This window comes from Leucopleurus acutus, assembly GCF_964270905.1.
Source record: "Leucopleurus acutus genome assembly, chromosome: 9".
In the NCBI taxonomy this organism is placed as follows: Eukaryota; Metazoa; Chordata; class Mammalia; order Artiodactyla; family Delphinidae; genus Leucopleurus; species Leucopleurus acutus.
Genome location: NC_139144.1, coordinates 101,906,941 through 101,923,642, shown reverse-complemented (window position 1 = coordinate 101,923,642; position 16,702 = coordinate 101,906,941). Strand labels below are relative to the sequence as shown.

The 16,702-nt window shown below is 43.3% G+C and overlaps 1 pseudogene across 1 annotated transcript; it reads left to right on the top strand.

Moving 5' to 3' along the window:
• The first annotated feature begins 8,883 nt into the window (after nucleotides 1–8,883).
• Nucleotides 8,884–10,149, top strand: LOC309966662 (activator of 90 kDa heat shock protein ATPase homolog 2-like; annotated as a pseudogene). The gene is made up of 2 exons: nucleotides 8,884–8,893; nucleotides 9,397–10,149. The product of its transcript is annotated as an activator of 90 kDa heat shock protein ATPase homolog 2-like (transcript).
• Nucleotides 10,150–16,702: the final 6,553 nt, after the last annotated feature.

Genomic DNA, 16,702 nt, shown 5'->3' with positions numbered 1-16,702 from the left:
GATGGAGTCTGGAAACCAGGGCATTAACTGAAAGTCTATTACAGTGAATAGTCCAGCCCCACTCCATCCCTACCACTACCAACACCAGAAGCAGGAAGTGTGTCTGGCAGCTAGGTATTTACCTTGTAAGGGAAAAAAGGAAAGGAACAAAGCATCTGGGGATAACTAGAACAATATGGATATTGTCTGAGATAAAAGCCCTCCTCATTCTAGCATGACTCCTAAGCAATCAGTCACCTTGGAGTAAACTCATACAAGACCCACCCATGGACACAAAGATCCTAATTGACTTGTCTACTGTTGCATTCTCAAATATGGACAGGCAAGATTATCAAACATTTGGAAAAAACTTTTACATGAAAGAGAAAGACCAAGACAAGCAAGAAAAAAAGTACGTCAGACAAACCATAGCTAATTCAGGAAATAAAAGCTATATTTTAAAATCTCTAATAAAAATATTCAGAAAAATACAACACTTATTATAAAACAAGAACATAATGTTATGAAAAAGGAAGCATCTGAAAAACAAATTCTAGGAAGTTTAAAAAAAAGTGACTGCTAAAATAAAAACATCTCAGGAATTCCCTGGCAGTCCTGTGGCTAGGACTCGGCACTTTCACTGCCAGGGCCCCGGGGTTCAACCCCTGGTCAGGGAATTAAGATCCCGCAAGCTGCGCAGCACAGCCCAAAAAAAAAAACCCAAAATAAAACAAAATCTCATAGTAGTATTAAAGAAATCTCAGAGAAAACAGAACCAAGTTTCAACAGATAGAAAATAAGAGTAAATGGGAGAAAATGAATTGTGCAAATACTAGCCTCTGCCCATTTTTCTATAGGAAAGAAATGCATATCTATACATATTATCTTAATCATATATACATATATGACATAAAGGTAGGAGGGGAAGAGAGTGGGAGAAAGAAGCAAATAAAGGGGGGAAAGTACACCAAAAAGCCCCTCATGTGTGATTATGCATCTATATAAAAATGTACGTGATTGCAAGGAAACTCTGAAATTTTAAAAAGTAGTAATATAAAAATAAAATACAAAACTCAGTCCTAAAGGAGGGCTGGACACTCCTTTTAATTCTTTTTAGAATTTTAGAGTTTTAAAATTCCAGTCTCTAATATTACAGAGAAGGAAACCAAAGCCACAATAAGTGTCTCATCCACAATCTCATACCTAGTTAGTGGCAAGGCTGAGACCGTGCGGGTCTTCTGAGTTCAGGGCAGGGATCCTTCCGTCACACTTAATTGGAAATCCAGGAAATGCATGTTCTGTGGATAAGAAATACTAACTGCTTAAACAAACAAAACCAGCACAGTTACCTAAAGCAGGGAAGGAAGATTACAGAGAAAGAACAGAGAAAACCACAAGTATTCAGTGTAAAAAATCACATAGGCAAAGGGAGATTATTAGCAGCATCTTGGAAAAGACCAAAAGATTAATGAAAGGATTCTTTTTTTAAATAGGGAAGAAAAGCCATCGGAATGAATGGAAACCCTTTATGATTTTAGGGACAAAGATTATTTAGGAATAAAACAGAATCTTCTTTCTGACTGAACGTAATTCACTACTTCACTCTTGACCAAGATAGCTTCTGGGGGGAGGTTTCCATCACCCTAAAATGTGAAGCTTGGAGTTATTAACTAAAAATCCAGAAACTTTTAGTTATAATTGACAAAGGGGAGTTTAGCACCAGAAGTTTTAAAATAAGTTAGGAACAAACCAATCACTCTCATGGAAACTAGAGGGCTTTTTATCTGTGACCCCACTCTATGAGAATCACACCCCCCCCCCCCCGGAAACCAGTGTGATTATATCCTGATGAGAGTCACCTGGTAAAAAGTACAGAAAAGGATGTACTCACCAAACACTTAAAATAAGTTGTTGAGGGAAAGGCAACAGTTTCTATTATGCCTGTGTGGTGTATCAAGGGAATAAAAGGATAGCTTCTCACCACATCCACTTGGATGTCTAATAGACTTCTCAAATTCAACATTTCCAAAACCAAACTTATAATTTTCCTCCCTTATCCTGTTCCTTCTGTAGTCCTTTCCATCTCAGCAAATGGAAACTCCACCTTCTAGTTTCTTAGGTAAAAAATCTTGATACTTTCTTTGACTTTCTTTGACTTCTCTATCTCTCAAAAATCTCACCTAATCCATCAACATGTCCTGAGAGTTCCATCTTCAAAATAAATCTAGACTCCTAAGTCTTCTTACCACCTCCTCTAAGACAACCTGGCTCAAGCTGCCATCACCTGGTGCCTGATTATTTCAATAGCCTCCTCACTGATCTTCGTGTTTCCACCATTGCCTGCCCACGGTCTGTTCTCCAGAGAGCAGCCAGAGTGATCCCTTAAAAATGAAAGTCAGGTCATGTCATTTTCCTGGTCAAAACCCCCAATAATTTGAGGGTCAACAGATTTGAAGAAGCAAAAGAGACCAAAAAGGAGAGAACAGTGAGGTGAAAGGGATCCCATGAGAACATGGTGTCTCACTAGCCAAGCAAGGAGAGTATTCCAAGAAGCAGGTCTGCTGCTAAGGAGTACAATGAGAACAGGGAAGTGGCCAGTAGAGTTGGCAACATTGAGATAAATGTTAACCTAATCAAGAACAGTTTCATTGGGAGCCGTTGGGGCAGAAAGGCAAAACTTGGTTGATTGGTGCAGGAGTGTGAATAAGGAATTGGAGACAGGCTACACAGAAAACTCAAGTTTGAAAGAAGTTTGGTCATGAAGGGGAAAAGAGAATTTGGCAGTAGCGGGAAAAGTTATTGATAATGGAGCATGTTTGCATGCTAATGGAGGAGGATTCTGAAAGAGGAGGAAATTGATGTCGAGAGGAAAGATAGTAGAGGAAGTGGAGGAATTGGCTTTTGATGAGGGAGGGACATTTTCCCCACAGTAACTGGAGGATAGGAAAAGAGGAGGAGAGGGACTCTGTCCCTTTGAACCACTACCGTCTCCCTTTTAGTGTGCACTGTGCATCTGCATTACGTAGACATTAACTATATCCCCTTAGAAGACACGGGAATGCCTACTCGCCAAAAAAACCTCACCCAATTTCCTCCTGGCACCAGCAAGGTAACTCCTTAGGAGTTAATGTTCCTTTCTCAATCCTGTAAGAGGTCACAATAACCCACTACTTGTCTCGTTGGACTATGTAAACTGTCAATACGGTACTTTGATATATAACCCTTTGTCTCAAAAATCTATATAACTGTGCTTTGCCTTCTGATAGGTGGAACAGCCTTCAGAGCTTTCTGCAAGACTGTCTCCCCTGTAATAATCCTCAGTTTGGCTCAAATAACAATTTCCATATCTTTATGAGATTGACTATTAAGTTTTTTCACTGTCGAGAAGTTTGGTGTACCAAAAATTCAGGCAGAAAAAGGCAACCGTACACATGATCCAATTCCCTGATTTATATGCCCATCAATTTTAGGTCCAACCTTGTGTAACCCCCAAAAGAGGAAGGGGCGGGACTTCCCTAGTGGTCCAGTGGTAAGGAATCCGCCTTCCAATGCAGGGGACTCGGGTTCGATCCCTGGTCGGGGAACTGGGATCCCACATGCCACGGGGCAACTAATCCTCCGCACCATAACTACTGAGCTCTCGTGCCTCAACTAGAGAGCCCGCGTGCCACAACTACAGAGCCCACACGCCCTGGAGCCAGCGTGCCACAACTAGAGAAGAGAAAACCCACAGGCCACAACTAGAGAGGAGACCGCGCACCATAACGAAGAGCCCACATGCCTCAACGAGAGGCCACATGCCCCAGCAAAGATCCCGCGTGCCACACCTAAGATGTGACGTGGCCATTAAAAAAAAAAAGGTGGGGGGGAGCAGAGTTTAAATTGCAGTCCTCCTAGAGCCTGGGAGATATGGACCGGACGCGCAGCGCTATGACCTGCCTCTGGAGACTCTTGGCTCCTCCTGCCTGCAGGTGGCGCGGTAGGAGCCCAGTGCCCGCGCCAGAAAGGCAACGTTCCCAGGATGCCTTGCGTGTCCCCATGGCAACGGCCCCCGCGGAGCGGGGCTGACCAGCGCAGGCCCCACCCCCGAGCGGTCGGTAAGATCGTTTGGTCGTCCGCTGCGGCACCAGCGCGGCATTTGAAAAGGGTACCCCGAGCCCAACCGAGGCCTGGAATCCGGCCAGGGACCATCCTGGGGGCGGGCTCAGCGGCCGCGCCCCGGGTCTCGGGCTACGCAGACTCTGCAAGTGTCAGCGGTGACCTCTCGGCCCGGCAGAAGGGGCGGTCCGTGGTGGCAGAAAGAAAAGCCTGCTCGGGCGGGAGCCGGGCCTGGAGGAGGCGCGGTCCGGGATCCTCGGACTGACTGTGAAATCTGCAGCCCTAGCCCAGCAGTCTAACCCGAGCTCGCGCGTTGGAGTCCAGAGGGGGCCGTGCAGGGAAATCCGTGCTTTCAGCCGTGGTTACTAAGTTCCTCGAAGCAGGGACTGATTTTTTTTTTTTTTTAAATCTTTGTTACCCATGCAGTGTGTTTCCACAGTGGGCGCTCTACAAACACTTGTTGAATCAATGAATTAACGAATGAAAGAGATGTACACATAGCCACTGATTTTACAGTCAGCCCAGGGCTTTCTGAGTGTTCCTGTTTCTCTGAAGCTCAGCTTGTGTGCTGGGAGTACTGTTAGTAAGGTACAGAGTGGAAGAAAGAACAGGGAATTACGGCTGAGAAAAGGAAAGGAGTCCCATAGGGGAACATAGAGTATAATACTAAATTGCAATGATAGGGACTGTCACTTCAACATGTAGTTCTTTAGAAAATGATGATGACGGTTGCAACTCTTAGTTTCAAGTCTTTCAGAGATTCTCAGGGGTGACAGTAACTCAGTTTCCTGATACTTAGCTTAAATTGAAACAATGTTTCCCAAGAAATATGACAATTTCTTACTGCCTTTTCCCTAACACACACACACAAAATGGTATTCAGAATAAAATCTTTAGGGATCATAATCCAACTCCCTCACTTTATAGATGAGTAAAGTGAGTTACAGAGAGGTTGAAGTGACTTGCTCCAGGTCATATAGCTAGTGACGGAGAATACAGCCTAGGTTTCTTGAGTTCCAGTTCTATGCTCTCCCTCCTTTCTTTCAACATATTTATTGGAACTTCTTCAAAAAATATTAATACAGTATTGTTTCTCTTGGGTTGTGGCTGCTTAATCAAGCTTCTGTTTTACATTTTCCAAGTTATCAGGAAGCTATAGGGCATTTTCCTTATTCCCCTTTGTCATCTTCTACAGAAAGTGGTTTGTTTTTCTGGTGCAAATGGTCTTGAAAAAGATCACTGATGATTTATCATTTCTTTCTGACATTTGTAACATGATCTTGGGGCAAATAGTTTTCAGTTTAAATTTCATTTCAGTGGAGTCAAACTACCAATTATAGAAGTCTCTGTAAATGCAACTTTCTGTATTTCTTAAAAACACATGAATGGGTTTAAAGATATCTCACAGGAAATGCTGAAGACAGTGCTATGCATACTTTATCACACAGTATTTTTTTTTTTTTTTTTTTTTTGCGGTATGCGGGCCTCTCCCTACTGTGGCCTCTCCCGTTGCGGAGCACAGGCTCCGGACGCGCAGGGTCAGCGGCCATGGCTCACGGGCCCAGCCGCTCTGCGGCACGTGGGATCTTCCCGGACCGGGGCACGAACCCGTGTCTCCTGCATCGGCAGGCGGACTCTCAACCACTGCGCCACCAGGGAAGCCCTATCACACAGTATTTTAACACATTTAAATGACTGTGTCCTATGGTAGGTAGTTACATGACTGTGTCTTATGCTATGTGCTCAAATGGCTTTTTATTTTATTTTTATTTTTGACTGTGTCACGCGGCTTGTAGGATCTTAATTCCCCACCCATGGATAGAACCTGGGCCCCTGGCAGTGAGAGAGCTGAGTCCTAACCACCAGACTGCCAGGGAATTCCCTCAAATGTCCTTTTAATTGAATCAAACTCTTTGTTTCAGGTCAAGTTTTTCCAGTTAGAAATGAGTGTCTGTGGCAGTTCCAATGACTGACTTCTTTATGAGTTCCCCCCATCCCCCCACTGTTCCTGTAAAACAAGGGCCTGTACATTCAGTATTCCACCTTGGTCAGGGTATAAATTCGCTTTGTTTGCAGCAACTGTTGTTTTGGAAAGAGGAACAGCAAAACCATCACAAGCTCTTCTTGGAATTGTATCATCCAAACCTTGCCCATTTTACATATTGAAAAGTCTGGCTTTTCAAGATCCGTGTCGTAACTTCTCGCGTGATACGAACAAAGGTAGAGAAGGCTTTTAAACATTACTGATGAGAAGTGTGAAGCCATCCTGAGACAGAGGGAAATGCGTTTGGGGGTCCAGATGGCAGTGCCCTTTGATGACGTGGTCATCTGTTTCTGAGCCCAGGAGTAGGAGAATCCGGATAAGCATCAGAACGAATGCTCGTGGTGCGTGCTTTACATGCATGGGATGAGGCGTATGCATGAGGCTGCTCTCTCTAGGCATGAGACGTTTTTGTTGAAAATTTGAGAATAATTCATGAAATCAAAGGCTAGGCAAGTCTCAGCAGGTCATCCATACTTTCTGTTTGCTACTTGGTCAGCCTTTAACGAGACAGCAAACTTGACGTACCCATCCAGCATCTTTTAAAGTCACAGATACTTATATTGAAGTCACTTTTGCAGTTGGAGATTCAGCAGTGATTCAGTGAGTCGTCCACATAGTGGTGAAAGCATAACTGGATAGAAAATCATGCCCTTAGAGTTTCCATGCTGACAGTGCTGATGTTGAAAGGTAGTAGAAAATGGCCCCTATGAGAGAAGAAAACTACCTGTACTTTTGCCATTTGAAAATTATGTCATAACTTCCTTATTCTATGAGAATGACTTACACGGGGGAAAAAAACACCCTCCTTCCTGATGGATATGAATGAGGAAGGATGCAGCCCTAAGAAATGCTGAACCAGCACATGGAAGCGAAACCTCGTCCTGGTAACATTGTTTGAACCCCGCATTAAGCGGTCCCTGAACTTATCCTACCCGACTCTTCACGTATGTGAACCAGTAACATTTTCTTACTGTTTAAAATGTTTTGGAATTGCATTTCCTCTTACAAAACAGAGTCCTAAGAGACACAGAAATTGTTAACAGAATGAGGGTTTGTGAGTAACAGATCCTAAGGCATGAAATTGGCTGCACAGAAAAAGAATGGGAGGAGTGATGACTGTCCGGGCTGAGAAGGTGACAGTCTTTGTTAGGTAGTAACTGTCACCTCTTCTGTCTTGGGACTCAGGCCGTGTACCTACTAATATGAAGCATTAGGGACTTGGTAGGGAGAAAAAAATTCAGATGTTGCCGCTTGCTTGTTTTCAGCCCTCAATAAGTTTCTAAAAAAAAAAAAAGAGACAGTCTTAGGCTGTCAAGACCTTGATACTTTTCAAGGTTACAGGGCAGTTATTTTGTAGAATGTCCCTCAATCCGGCTGTACCTGATGTGTCTTCATGAGTGGGCTCAGTTTACTTGCCTTCAGAGGGTTAGCCAAGATGTGATGCTGTGTTTATCTCACTGCATCTTATCGGGTGGCGCATGATTTCAATTCGTTCCATTACTGAGGATGTTCATGGCGATCACTTAAGGTAGTGTCTGCCAGACTTCCCCCCTCTGTAATTAACAAGTAGTTCAGGATTTTGTGGGAAGGTACTTTGAAGTCATGTAAATATCCCATTCCTCAGCAAGTTTTCCATTCCTTTAGCCACATATTTTATATCTGTATGGACTCGCAATACTTTCCTATTTTTATTCCTATTTTGTCCAGTGGGTTATAATTCTATCCGCAGTTATTTTGAGGCTCTCATTGTCCTAAATTTGGCCAGTGGAAGCCCCCTTACACAGGCTTCTGTGTCCTTTTGACTTGTTCTCATCATTCTTGAGCAACTTCCTTGCTATCTCTGTCACAGGTTGTTCCAGGTGTGTCTTCTATTTACCCTGTTCCAGCGCTGCAGTTGATCATTTCTCCCAGGACCCCTGGTTCCTTGTAAGGGAGAGTGGGTTAGAAGCCAAGATCCGGCACTAGTTGTGCCCATTGCTATTTGAGGATAGCTACTCCCAGACCCTCTCAGTGGACAGAGCTAGGACATACATACATATAACACGTACACATGTTTACATTTACACTTATTTCCACATCTATTTTTATGAATGATTCCACACCAATACCACTACCACACCAGTGTCCGTTCTAGTTTTGTCCCTTCCCATATCGGTAATTCTCATCTCCAAGAGTGAGCTTTGCTCCCATTATCTGTAATATATTTATTTATCTGATCAGTCCTCCTGTGAGTAAGCCACCTCATGGGGCCACTGCCACCCCTTCCCCCGAGCAGAGCCCCAGTGGGGCTCTGACATCCTGCTCTGGGCCACCCCACCCCCTCCCATCCCCACCTGCTGTAGATGCTTACCTTACTCAGCTCTACTTAATGATTTTGGAACTGAATTGTTCAGGAAAGGAAGGGAGGAGAAAGAGGAAGGAAAAGAAAGAGGAGAAGGGAAGCAAAAGGTGTTGACACTATTAATGGAAATGGTTTAGTTGACAAAATGAATCAGTGTAGAAGTGAAAAAGATCAACAGAGGTGATAAATTTAATATGTGAGCGGATATAGGACTGAAATCAACCCCCAAACTGAATCTAGTACAGATCTGAAAGTCATTTAAATAAAAGTGATTCTAATGCTATAAAATTAGGAGTAATTTACTAAGATCATAAACATCAACAGCCAATTGCAGATGGCCATGGGCTGGGGTTTGGAAAGCACACCCAACCCAAGGGCAGCACCAGGAGGAAGGGCAGTCCCAGTCATTCAGCAAACGTCGATGTGGCTGGGTATTGTCCCTGCCCTCGAGAAGCTCACAGTCAAATGGAGAGAAAGACGAATAATGGGCAGATATAGGAAAGTGGAATAAGCGCCAGGCGAGAGGGAAAGCAGACGCGTGAGGACAGCACCCAGGAAGGGTACTTAACCCACATTCAAGGGGTCAGGGAAGTTGTCCCAGAGAAACGACACCTCAACTCAGTCTTGACCAATGAGAAGCAGGTTGCACCTGCCCAAGAGGTAAACTTGAAGTTGATTAAAGTGCAGGTTAGACAGTCTAATGAGAACCAAGGAGGAAAGCAATGCATGTTTTCGATGAAAGGGCTTCATGTGTGGTTTATGATAGAAGGCAGATTCCAGTCATTGGAAGGAGGTAATTAAGACTAACACATGTTGAGAACATCCAGCCCTTGGATGATAGGAGATGTTGCCCACAGTCCTACAGAGGGAAGCTAGGAGGGGAACAAGAGGAGAAGCAGGTTCAGGGACGTGGCAGTGAGCCAGGGCTTGACAGAGCGGGATGCCACCAGCTGGTCCAAGGGGAAGCTCTGTGAGCTCCTGGCGGGCACCGCTGTGGAGAATGATGCTGCCGGTTGCGAAATCAGTGAGCTGAGGCAGGTGGAAGGTGAGGCTTCCTGCAGCCGCGGCAAAGGAAAGCTGATTTTCCTCTATGAGTGGAACATCACATTGGGCTGGAAAGGTGTAATTAAAGAAGCTGGTGTGAAGCACAAGGGGTTGATTGAAATACCCAACCTGTCTTAAGAAAATGAAGTAGATGACACTGAAGTGAACATGAGTAAAAAGAAAGGAGATGGGGATATACTTGAAAGATCTTATGAAAACTGCAGACACCGCCAAGGTCAGGGAAGCCCTTGGAGATTACCTGAAGGGACTTAAGTCGGAATTCACAGTGGGAATGATTTTACAAACCAAAGCTATGGCAACCCAGGAATTGACTGTTAAAAGGAAACTGAGTGAGAATACCTTGCAGATTCAGGCCTCCTCTCCAGTGGCACTGGGTGTAAGGATTCCCACTATGGCACTGCACATGACGAGACTGTTTGACACAGCTATCGAGCAGCTGTACAGAATCTTCACTGTGAAAGATTTGGTACAAAAATTTTCTAAATCTCCTGCTGTATTAGAAGCTGAAGAGGGAGGGAAACTCCAAATGTTTGATGGGAACATCACTGGTAAATATATAGAATTGTTAACAAATAAAAAGGTCATCCTGAAATGGAGATGCAGGAACTGGCCAGAACACTAGGCACTAGTTGCACTGACTTTTGTGCCTACTCTAGGGCAGACGGAACTACAATTGGACCGTGAAGGAGCTCCTGCCTGTGAAGAAGAGAAACTCAAATTCTGTTGGCAGAAGCAGCATTTTGAAGAAACAAAAGTTTTACTGCAGCTGAGAAGATTTTATAAGGGCATTACTTTCTGTAAGCAGAAAAACATTTGGTAACATTTGGTAACAAGTGGTAACATTTACCACTTCCCTCTATCATTCCTTTAAAAAAAGAAAACAAATACTCTTAATTTATACTGGATTAAATCCATGAATTTATAACAGAATAGAAAAAAGAACACTAACACGTGGGACAGCTCTAGCCCTCCAGCCGCCCCCCTCCCGGACCATGTGCCAGGTTCCCCACTGTCTTCGGGCATCTGCTTCCTAAACTACAACCAGTCACCTGCTCCGCTGTTTTCTTGGACCATGTTGTCCAGGCCCTTAGAGAGCAGTTGGAACAGCCTTTTGGTTCTGAGCAGCCCAGCCCTATCGTTTGGGTTAGATGCCGATGAGAACTCTTCCCTGCAATATTCCTGACATCGTTTCTCCTGGAGTACTGTTTCTACTACTATCAGAAAACAGACACCTCACTGGGCTTTTTAGTCATGTGAGAAGTGTGGTAAGATGGGTACCCCAGTTCCAAATAAAGCTTACGCTGCTGGAGTGTGGATGGTTTTATTTCCCCTTCCTGGCATTGAAGATGTCCTCAGGTTTTTTGGGTTTTGTTTTGATTTTCTCTCTCCCAGTGTCTTGTGCCTTTAGTAAAATATGGGAACTTTGGCGCCCCTGGACGTGCTTTCAGACATAAAGCTGAAGGCAACCAGTCCACCTCATTGTGACCTTTCGAGGTGAGAAAACACACTATTCCCAAACCAGGCTCAATATCCCAGATTGAAATGGGACAAGAGCTGCTCACTCTTCCAGGACAGAGGGGAAAGGGAGAAGACAGAAAGGGCAGTTACCCCCGTGCTGGGAGGCTTGGATTTGAAGAGCATCAAAGTGTGGCTGTTTTAGGGTAAGAAAGAGTTGGAGCACTGACATTTGAGTGCGTGCATTGAGATTACATGAATTGCTTTTCTTAAGTCTTCTTGTCATAGTGGCGGCATGTAGAATTCTGTGATTCCAGCCTGTAAGATGAGGCCTTTCTTTTTTTTGTTTTGTTTTGTTTTGTTTTTTGTGACGCGGGCCTCTCACTGTTGTGGCCTCTCCCATTGCGGAGCACAGGCTCCGGACACGCAGGCTTAGCGGCCATGACTCACGGGCCTAGCCGCTCCGCGGCTTGTGGGATCTTCCCGGACCGGGGCACGAACCTGTGTCCCCTGCATCGGCAGGCGGACTCTCAACCACTGCGCCACCAGGGAAGCCCTAAACTCTTTTTGACAATAAAAAAAACCTTTTTAAGTACCTCATGGAAAGTGCATATTATTCTCTGTTGATAAGTCTAATATATATTGTTGTTGTTCCTTGTCTTCTTGTTCTCTCTTCCATGAAATTCTTCTCATTGCAGCAAAGTGATCACTCTTACTTCTCTTGTATCCTCTGACAATCCTTAAAATGTTGCTTTCCAAACTTTCATCCTCTACTTTCTTCTCACTCAACATCCTCTCCATGGGTGATTTCATCCACTCACACCTCACTTACCCATCACATACTGGCATTTCTCCTAAGCTCAAAACCCACGTTTACACCTGCCTACTGTAGCTCTCTTCTTGGATGCTTCACAGGCATCATAAACTCAACACACCCCAAACTGAAATCATTCCCGGCTTCACTCCTCCTCTCGTCCCTGCCTGACAGTAACATGTTCCTCCTTATCTGTTCCCCATCTCATTGAAAGGCACTACTAGCTGCCCTGCTGACCCTTCATTCCTCTTCCCCATATGTCTTGGTCAATCACCAATTTTTACACTGATTCCAGTTCCTTATTATTACTTTAATATTCCTACGTTGCTTCATCCCCGCTACCACCACCACCTCTCACCTGGATTAGCACGAGACCATCTCCTCATGGAGAGACCATCTCCTATCCAGTGTTCCTGATTCCAGTCAACTTCCACTACCACATGCCCACCAGAGTGATCTTTATAAAATGCAAATAATTCCATGCCACTCCCCCACTTAAGATTTTTCACTGACTTCTTATTGCCCTCAGGCTAAAGGCTTTTATTTTCTGGACCCCTGCCTCCAGCTTCATCCCTGTTGCACCTCCTCCCACTATATCTCAGGTTTACTAAATAACCTGCCTTTCTCCAAATTCTCCATGTTTCGGTTATTTGCATGGGCCTCGCTTACATAGAATATCTCTCACTATAGATTCAAGCTATATTATGTTTTCCATCCTTCATGTTCCAATTCTTTGCATGGACTCCCCTATATCCACCATCTCCACCTGTCTAATTCAAGATATAAAGCCACACTTAGGGGGAAGTTTATACCTACATTAGAAGATAAGAAAGGTCACAAATCAATTACCTCAGCTTCCATTTTAAGAAACTAGGGGAAAAAAGAGTAAGTGAAACCTAAAGTAATCAGAAGGGACATCCCTGGTGGCACAGTGGTTAAGAATCCACTTGCCAATGCAGGGGACACGTGTTCGAGCCCTGATCCGGGAAGATCCACATGCCGCAGAGCAACTGAGCCCGTGTGCCACAACCACTAAGCCTGTGCTCTAGAGCCTGCGAGCCACATCTACTGAGCCTGTGTGCTGCAACTACTGAAGCCTGCGTGCCTAGAGCCTGTGCTCTGCAACAGGAGAAGCCACCGCAATGAGAAGCCCATGCACCGCAAGGAAGAGTAGCCCCCGGGGCTTCCCTGGTGGCGCAGTGGTTGAGGGTCTGCCTGCCGATGCAGGGGACGTGGGTTCGTGCCCAGTCCGGGAGGATCCCACATGCCGTGGAGCGACTGGGCCCGTGAGCCATGGCCGCTGGGCCTGCGCGTCCGGAGCCTGTGCTCCGCAACGGGAGGGGCCACAACAGTGAGAGGCCCACGTACCAAAAGAAAAAAAAAAAAAAAAAGAGTAGCCCCCACTCGCAGCAACTAGAGAAAGCCTGCATGCAGCAACGAAGACCCAATGCAGCCTAAATAAATAAATAAATAAAATTTATTTAAAAAAATTTATCAATATCAGCAGTAAGAGAAGTGACCTCACTACAGATTCTACAGTTATTTAAAACATAAAAAGAATATTATTAACAACTTTATGACAATAAATTTGACAACTTACGTGAAATGGACAAATTCCCACTAATTACCAAAGCTCCCTTGAGAAGAAATAGATAAACTGAATAGCCTTAATATTTATTAAAGAAATTGAATTTATAGTCAAGATCTTTCCCACAAAGAAAATTTCACTAGAGAACTTTACCAATTCTCTAGTGAATTGGTAAACTATTCCAGAAAACTGAGAAAGAGAGAATACTTCCCAACTCATTCTGTGAGGCCAGCATTACTGATTTATCAAAGCCAGATAAAAATATAAAAAGAAAATTAAAGACCAATATTTTTATACATAGATATATAAACTCTTAATAAAATTTTGGTAAATCAAATCCAACTATATATAAAAATGATAATACATCATGACCAAGTGCAGGTTGTCTCAGGAATGCAAGGTTGGTTTAACTTTTGAAAACCAATCAATATATTAATCTATATGAACAAACTAAAAAAGAAAAACAATATGATGTATTCATGATTTAAAAAAAAAAAATCTCTCAGAAAACTATGAATTAGAAGGGAACCTCCTCAACCTCAAAAGTGCATCTGCTACAAACCTATAGCTAACATCAAATAATGGGAAAGACTGAATTCTTCCCCTGATATCTAGAACAAAGCAAGGATATCTTCTCTCACTACTTCTCTTCAGCATTGTACTGGAGATTCTGGCCAGTGAAATAAGGAAAGTAAAAGAAATGAAAGGCATCCGTAACAAAAAGGAAGTAAACTGTCTTTATTTGCAGATGACATGATTTATGTAGAAGATCCAATGGAATCTAAACAAAGCTACGAAAACTGCTGTGAGTTTAGTAAGGTTGCAGGAGACAAGGTCAATATACAAAAATCAATTGTATTCTACATACTTTCAATGAACAATAGGAATTTGAAATTTCTAATTTCAAGTGAAATTTAAAGATTCACTTAAAATAGCATAAAATAGGGACTTCCTTGGTGGTCCAGTGGTAAAGAATCCACCTTACAATGCAGGGGACACACGTTTGACCCCTGGTTGGGGGAACTAAGATCCCACATGCCACGGGGCAACTAAGCCCGCACAAGCCACAACTACTGAGCTCGTGTGCCTCAACAAGAGAAGAGAAAACCTGCAAACCCCAACTGGAGAGAAGCCCGCCCACTACAATGAAGAGCCCACACACCACAATGAAAAATCCCGTGTGCCTCAGTGAAGATCCTGTGTGCCACAGCTAAGACCCAACACAGCCAAAAATAAATTAAATAAATATATAATAAATAAATCTTTAAAAAAAATAGCAAAAATATATGCAAGATTGCACACTGAAAATCACTAGTCACATAGTAGGTACACAATAAATACTGAATGAGTAAAAAGTTGGTAGGGTCTAAACTCAAGGCTGTGAGGTCTGACTCCAGAGCCTCTACTCTTAACCTTTCACAGCAAACACAGTAAATATTTTTTTGTTTCTAATATAAAGGTATTCTGTCTTTAAGTTTTACTATTTAATTTCCACAAGGGCATTGGTCTCTTTAGTAACAGCTACCAAATGTCTGGAACCTAGCATTTGGTGACAATAATACTAAACTAACCTCAGTTTGAGTCTTAAAACATCTTCTTAAGAATTCGTTCACCATAGAACAATGAGAAATGGTGGCCAAGACCACTGGCTTAACAAACAAACAAAATGGCTGTGCAGGTTACCTATATTTGCAAACTTGGAAAGAATGTCTTATCACAGACAATCTCCTGCAAAAATGCTAGCTTAGTCTTACTCTCAATGTTTGGCCACACTTGTAGTGTGAACATTCTGCTGTTTTGAATCACATCAAAGGCAGTAAATACTCCAAGCTATTGGAAGATTCAATAAAAGTTGCAGTAGCTGAATATCATTACATCCTAAAAGGTAAGGATAGAGTCTGAGTACCATGTCTCAGCTATGAACAGGATGGAGTTAACGAATATGGTAGGCATTCTCAGGCAGCTGCCTGAGCAGCTAAAGGAGGTCTGAGTGTGTGCATGGGACCTCATTTCAGTCTCTCATCTTCATGAGTCAAGGTGGACCCTTCAAGGGAGAGCTCAATTCCTTCAGAAGACAATGTAAGAGCGTGAGAAAATGAGTATGGTGTGATTTTAAGTTAAAAATGTAAGCTAGAAAAGTACATGCAGATTGTATCTCTGGCTACAGTAGTGTTTGCCTGAAGAGGCAGAGATTTCTGAAAATGAATCCCTTTATTTCCGAAAACTTCAGCTTTTCTTTCTCCTTTCTACTGAAAGGGGACTATATCAGAACCATGGGAAAGATAGTCAGGACCATTCCTCAGTTCTCCAGCACATAAAAGAAATGGTTTCATCCCACAGGGTTTAATTCCCCCAAAAGATTGATCATAAGCCTCATGCATTCAGGGCATGCAGATGTGCAGCTGCCTGGTTTCAGTTTACAGTTTTCTGACCATTTATTGTTGGCTTGTGAAAACTCACATAAGTGCCAAGATTGGTAATGATGTTGTCACAGATCCACCTGGAGACTATATAATGGGGAAGATTATTTCCCTGTAGGCTGTTTCTCTAGAGAGTGCTATTTGGGAGAAGAGGGAAGCACATGCTCAAATTGATCCATAAACATAACCTAACTGTTAAATGGCAGGCCTGAGGACAAGCCAGGGGCCAGTTCTGTCTCTTAAAGGCAGCCTCCTATGTTCACAACTAGTTATAAAGATCTTGGAGATAATCACAAAAATCTCTCTCTCCATTCTGACCCTGAACACAGTGGTCTGCAGCCTACTTGTACCCATATAACCAAACCTGGTGATATTTGGGGATAAAGAAAAAGTGAGGAGCTTTTCAACTTGATCAACTAATGTTTTGCTGTTGAATGAACTGTTCATTCATTGTTCATTGCTCTAAATGTTTTTTAAAAAGAAAATATTACTTTAATTTCACAAGTAATATGATACTGATTTCATATATATGTGTTTGTATACATACATATATACTGCATTTTGAGAGGTTTCCTCTCATACCTTGGATCAACAAAGGGTCTTAGTGAAATTGGTTGTATTTGTCCCACTTCTGGGCAAATGGTATTCTCAATCCTCAGTTTAATAAGGATTCAGAGGAAACTACCAAGAAAGATAAAAATTTTGGCTGGGCACACTATCTTTTTGAAGAGTTTCTTTTTTTTTTCTTGGGTACGCGGGCCTCTTACTGTTGTGGCCTTTTCCATTGTGGAGCACAGGCTCCGGACGCGCAGGCTCAGCGGCCATGGCTCACGGGCGCAGCCGCTCCGCGGCACGTGGGATCTTCCCAGACCGGGGCACGAACCTGTGTCCCCTACAT